Source organism: Stegostoma tigrinum, chromosome 20 (genome assembly GCF_030684315.1).
Source record: "Stegostoma tigrinum isolate sSteTig4 chromosome 20, sSteTig4.hap1, whole genome shotgun sequence".
NCBI classification, from domain to species: domain Eukaryota; kingdom Metazoa; phylum Chordata; class Chondrichthyes; order Orectolobiformes; family Stegostomatidae; genus Stegostoma; species Stegostoma tigrinum.
This window is the reverse complement of record NC_081373.1, coordinates 50,069,482-50,076,460: the sequence shown is the minus strand read 5'-3', so window position 1 is coordinate 50,076,460 and position 6,979 is coordinate 50,069,482.

Below are 6,979 nucleotides of genomic sequence, written 5' to 3'. Positions count from 1 at the left end.
TTGGCATAGATTGGTTGGGCCAAATGGTCTGTTTCTGTGCTGTATGACACAATGACTTACTTTTCAGGCCTGACACCTGATGCAAGATCTTTCACAATGGACACAGTCTAAAGGCTCCACTGCCTTTGACAAGCTACTAGACAGAAGGGTTAGGGTGGTAGAGTAGTATCAGAGATAATGGGAACTGCAGATGCTGGAGATTCCAAGATAATAAAATGTGAGGCTGGATGAACACAGCAGGCCAAGCAGCATCCAGGAGCTCCTGGGATGCTGCTTGGCCTGCTGTGTTCATCCAGCCTCACATTTTATTATCCAGGGTTAGGGTGGTAGCTAGTTTGACAGGTGGGTGGGTGGAGTAGGTCAGGTTTAGCTGTGGGAGGGAGGGGGTGCACGTTGAGTCGGTGGGACAGAAGGTGTTTGGATGAGGTTTGTGTGTGATGGTCGAGACAATTACCCTGAGGTAGGGGGACGGTCAGCTCGGCAGGATATTTAGGGGGAGTCGGAGGACTAGGGGGAGGGGAAGATGTCAAGAGGAAGTTGTGCAGAATAAGGTGAATCAATCATATAGTTACCCAAGAATTTTGTGTCAAACATTTTCTTGCTGATAGTTTCTTGGGTGTTCAGAGCTCAAACAATCTGTGCCATTTTGTTTATAAAATGTTTATAAAAATGTATAATGGTAGATGATGCATTGCCTTAAAATTTATCAACCCTCCTTTCAAACCCCTCCATGGCCTCATACTTTGCTATGTTTAATCTTCTCCAGTGATTTAAATCTCTGAGATACCTCTAATTCCACAGTCTTCATCACCTCTGACATTAATCACCCCACCATTAGTAGCCATGCCATGGCCTTTAACTTCTGATGCCCTCCCAAAATCTATCCATCTTTTTTCCTCTCATCGGTCCTTTCTGGTGCTTCTGAAAACCTAGTAAGAATAAAAAGAACTGCGGATGCTGTAAATCAGGAACCAAAACAAAGTTGCTGGAAAAGCTCAGCAGGTCTGGCAGCATTTGTGGAGGAGAAAACAGACCTCCAGTTCTGAGGAAGGGTCACCGGACCAGAAACGTTAACTCTGTTTTCTCCTCCACAGATGTTGCCAGACGTGCTGAGCTTTTCCAGCAACTTTGTTTTGACTTCTGAAAACCTATATCACTTTGACTAAATATTTGGTCACCTGCCCTAACACCTCCTTGGTGTCATGGTGTCACATTTTGTTTGACAAGGCTTGTAAAGCACCTTGGAAAGTTTATTCTTCTTGTAAACTGTATAAATACAAGTGGTTGCACACTGCTGGCTGTGGACTGCACACTGTAAGTGAGAGTGCCTTAAGTAAAAGTTTGTTTAATATAATTTATTCCTTCAACAAACTAACTTTGTGGTGAAGTGACGAAACAGAGATTGCAGCAGAGCAGGATACTCCAGCCAGAGTGCCTCTGCTTTGCTAGTTTCTTTTCCTTTCTTTCTTTCTACTCTTTGCTGCAGTTTTCTGTGGAGGCCGTGCCAGCTTGGGAGACAGGTCCATACGGCAAATCCCAGGGAAGAGACCAGAACAGGAAGTGGGTTCAAGCCCAGGCCGGCCAGGGACCTGAATCTTGGAGGTGAGTCACAGGCAAAGCCCGGAGTGGGAGGCAGTCCAAGTTGCAGAAGCGAGTCGCAGGTTGGAGCCTGGTGTGTGGAAGCAGCGACACCTCATGTTTGAAAGCCCAGCGGACTCAGTGAAAAGTACTAAAATTAGAGTGCTTTTTAATTTTTATTGTGGACTTTGAATTCCTGTGATACTCTACATTTTTAACTCTTTCAATTCTGTAACAAACACATAAAGTATCTGTACCTAGGTACCCTGCACCTGAGATGGCACCCGACTGGCGACATTACAAACTTTTCACTGCACTCATTTGAGTGCTCGTGACAATAAAGGCTATTTCTTTCTGTTCTAAATTAATGACAGTCTCACTGCTGATGCTCAGGGAAATTTGTGTTTGCAAAAAAACGTGAAGCTTCATGTCAACCTCTCCTGTTAGGTTTCATCACAGGGAATGAATGACAGGGAAAGACAATGAATTTTTAATCAACAACTGCATGTAAATCCTGCCTCTGTCCCTTGGTAGGGGTCTGTCAACAAAGTTTAAAAAAAAATCTATCAGGCAATGATAGCTTTATCTCATGTCATTATATGGAGTAAGGTCAGAAATCAAAAGTTATAGACCAACGGATTTATTTGAAAACACAAGCTTTCGGAGTCTTACTCCTGCATCAAGTGTAAGTAAGTGAGAGAGGTACTTTCAGACACAGAATTTATAAGTAACAGATCAAACAGTCACACCATGTTGAGAATGTACTAAACAAACCTAAGCTGCTGTTAAATCTTTTATCAGTTCGAAAGTTTTAATTGATTAATATGTATATGTAAATCCTGGAATTCCATTGAAGTCACTGTCTTGAGAGAACTAAAGGTTTTATCAGTCCAAAGAAGAGGTGACATTTTAGGTTAGACAATGCATGTTAGGTGTGAGATAGTAAGAACTGCTGATACTGGAGTCAGAGATAACACAGTTTGGAGCTGGCGGAACACAGCCGGCCAGGCAGCATCAGGGGAGGAGAAAAGTTGATGTTGCAGATCGGGGCCCTTCTTCAGGGGGAAAAAAGGAAACGAGCCATCAGAATACACGAACATCAGTGAGCAGCAAAACGGCACGATGAACTCTCCTTAATATCGGTACATTCAGACAACGAAGGCCATCAGTTTAACTGGGACAAAGTAACCATAGTTGCCCAAGCCAAACATAGACGTGCATGGGAATTCCTGGAAGCATGGTTCTCCACTCATACTTCAATCAACAAACATATAGAATTGGACACCATGTATAAACCCACATGGATCAAAACCGGAAATGACAGTATTCACCATAATGGACTGGACAGTATAAATTCCAGGCAGAGTAGAACAACATTGCTTCATCAGAGGCTCTGCTGATGATGCCACCGAGCATGGTGATGAAACGTCTGAACAAAAACAAGCCAGCGCAGCGAGCAAGTCAACAACCTCATCCACAACCTGAGCTACAGATCTTTGCCAAAACTTTAAACTATAACCTGGTGCTGGGCAATTTCTGAACTTGTCTACCCCAGCCCAACACCAGCACCTCCAAATCATTTCATGGAGTAAAGCAAAGCCTTTATTTAAACATATACTTATAGGAAAAAAAATTTCTCACTGTCCAGTAGGTGGTAGGATTGCTGCTTTTTATAAAATCCACAATCAAACAGGAGGCTGGATGTGCAAATTCACAGGATAAAATCACGTATAGATTTTATTCCTGAGGGGTCCAAATCCTTGTTGTGAGCTGTTAATCAAAATCTTATACCTCATGTCAGATACAGAATGTTTGCTTGCATTTGACATTGGTTTTCTCCTCCTCCACAGGAAACAAATTTGTTTTTGGTCCACTTAATTATCCACACCCCCACCAACCTGATCTGCATATTCTTTTGTTTTTTGCTATATCTGCATTGTCTTTGATGATCCAGTAACTATCATTGGCCAGAGTCAGAGATTGTCATTCCAAGACTTATTTTAGAAACCTAAGCATGTTATTTGATCCACCAGTGCAGGTCTGAAGGTGTGTTGTACTTTTTCAGTAGGGATATGAAGCAAAGATTCAACAAGATTATGTCTTGTCAGGCAGATGCAGAAGAACCCACAGTACAATTTGAAGAGAAGCAGTGGAATTCACCCGGGTATTGACTAATATTTATCATACAACCAGCTTTACGAAAACAGATGATCCAGTTATTACAGCTTTGTTGTTTGTGGGCTGTGTATGAATTAGCTGCTGAGTTTCTGACAAGAGTCTGCATTTCAGAAGTATTTAATTGGCGGTGAAGGCATGCAAATTACTTGGGAAATGGTGTCTAAAGAGAGAGCACAGTCAAATGTAGAAATACTACTAGATCCTGTTGAAATGTATTTATAATACTGAAGGGAGTGGGGTGAAGACTGAGACATTAAGATCTCAAAATGTGCTGATAGCACAAAGCTGGACAGAAGGGTAAGTTGTGCGGAGGATGCAGAGATGTTACAATGTGATTGGACAAGGTGTGAACGGGCAAGTGCATCGCATATGCAGTATAATGTGGATAAATGTGAGGTTATCCACTTTGGTAGCAAAATTCAGAAGGCAAATTATTATTTCAATGGCCGTAAATTGAGAAAGGGGAATGTTCAATGAGACCAGGGTGTCCTCATGCTCCAGTTGCTGAAAACAAGCGTGCAGATACAGCAGGCACTAAAGAAAGCAAACTGTTTGCTGGCCTTCATAGCAAGAGAATTCGAAAGGAACATGGATATCTTGCTGCAATTATACAGTGCATTATTCAGACCACATCTGGAACAGTGTGGGCAGTTTTGGCCTCCTTATCTGAAGAAGGATGCTCTTGCTTTTGAAGGAGTGTAGTGAAAGTTTCCCAAATTCATTCGTGGGATGGCAGGACTGACATATGATGAGAGATTGAGTTAGTTAGGATTTTACTCACTGGCTTTAGAAACACGAGAGGGGAACTCCTAGATACCTAGAAAATTCTAACAGGTTTAGACAGGTTAGGTGCAGCTAAGATGTTCCCAATGGTGGGGGAGTCAGAACCAGGGTCATTGTTTAAGGATAAGGGATAAATTTTTTAGGACCAAGAGGAGGAGAAATTTCTTCACCCAGAAAGTGGTGAGCCAGTGGAATTCATGACCACAAAGGTGCTGAGGTTTAAACATTGTGTTTTCAAGGAGGCAGATATAGCTGTTATGGCTAAAGTTATCAAGGGACGCAGGCGTAGGCCTACGTTAGGGCACTGAACTCAATGGTCTGCTGTGATCATTTAATGATATTGCAGGCTCAAGGGATTGAGTGGCCTACTTCTGCTCCTATCTTCTATGTTTCTATATAAAATTTTGGGGGAAAATTATGCTTAAATTAAGTTATGGCAAAAGACAGAAGAGTGGTAGAATTTTTCATCTCTTTCAAGAAATAGGAAATGAAAATGCAAGAAATTACAGATTGATAATTACTTTTATGGAATCAAATTAATGAATGTTTAGAGAGGAACAAGCCATAAGGAGGCAGTCAGTAAAGATTTGTAAATGTCAGGTTGTAAATAATTGCGTATTAAAGAGGGAAACACATCTTTTGGAAAAGAGAAACTGGGTAATGTGTATGTGGAGATTTTAGATCATGCTTCAATTATCAACATTTTCATCGAAGAGAATGTACTGACATTGGCTTTCAGCTATTAGCCATATCTCAGTCAATCTTGAAGGGTGAGAATGAGTGTCCCCATTCCCTAGGCAGGAGTCCCAGGTTCATGTCCCATTTGTTCCAAAGGTGCGTATTAACATCTCTGGACAGGTTGATTAGAAAATATCTAAAGGTTAAGGATGAGAGCCCTGTGAACACCAGCTCTAGAAGGTGCAAAGAGCAGAACGTACATTTCTCATTCTCAAATGACCAGGAAATAAAGTTGCACGCACTACAGAATTTTATTTCATCCCAGCATCCTCTCAATCTTCTCCCAGCTTTCCCATCACTCCTCGGAGAAAAGGAGGCTTACTCTCGTTACACGCATCCTCCCCGTGTCAGTCATACTGCAAGCCTCCCCCACAACAAACCCCATTCCCAATCCTCCACTTTGTTTCCCCTACTCCAGCCAGTACCCAAACATCTACTTGACCCCCCCCACCAACCTTCTGACCACTGTAAGGCTGATAATGTCACCATGCACAGAATGCAGTAATGCACACACCTCTTGTGGCCTGGTTATCTCACTTGCCACATCAACTCATGTGCAGTGGCCATGTTGCTTTATGAATAAATCACACTGAAGGGGTTTGCAAATGGATATAGTCCAGGTAGATGGCTGATGTGGGCAATATTAAGCCCTCCTCTAGGAAAATGGCAGATAAAAGTAGAATTATATCAACTATCAGACTTTATAGAAAATGCCTTGGACGATGTATGGAAGTGACTTATGAGGCATCACCAGCTTTACAAAATCATGAACAAACACAAAATGGCTGTTATGAAGAAAAGTGAATCAAAAGGTTAACCCCGTTTCCCACCCTACAGATGATGCCAGACCCCGCTGAGTTTCTTCAGCACTCTCTGCTGTTATTCCAGATTTGCAGCATCCACACTATTTTGCTTTCATTACAAAATAATGATGTGTCAAGGGGTTGAAGAAGTCATAAAAAGGACAAAAGACACAGCAGAAGCAAAACTGCTATTATTTCTGTCTGCATCCATTCTCATTGATATCATGACAGGATGGGATAACCTGCATCCATGGGTTTCAGTCCAGGACTGATGAAAACCAAAGCATAATAGGTGCAGATGCTATCACATTCTGAAATAAAACAGTAAACTGGACAGATTCAGCAGGCCAGGCAGCAACTTTGTAGAGAGATAGAGTTAACTTTTCAGGTTGATGACCTTTGATTACTTGGATATACAATATATATTGCTGATGACCTTTGAAGGTTATGGGGAATCTAACAGCTTTATAAAATGATCTTTCAAGAAGGTGAATAGTTATAAAGAGGATTAAAAAAAGCAAAGCAGAACGTAAAATACCCATCTGCACACCAATACTATCAGGACACAATTGAATCTTGCAATTTAACATTTTTAGGAAAGCTTCTATTGGTCTTTGCCCACACAATGGACAGTACACAGCAATGTGAGGGGCACCCTGAAGGGACCAAGTGGCCTACTCATACCCTAATCCTTGTGTAAAATAACTTTTGCGTGGTACGGTTTGATTGGACTACTGTCCATTTCTATCATTCCATTTTGCAACTTTTATCTCACAGCCTTGGTTGCATTGGCCTTCTACTTGCTTTCTAGATGGCCTCTACCTCTGGCTTAAAATCTCACTTAAAGATGTGCACTGCTTCTTATCTGAACTGGGTTAGAAATAGAGATTTCAACCCAG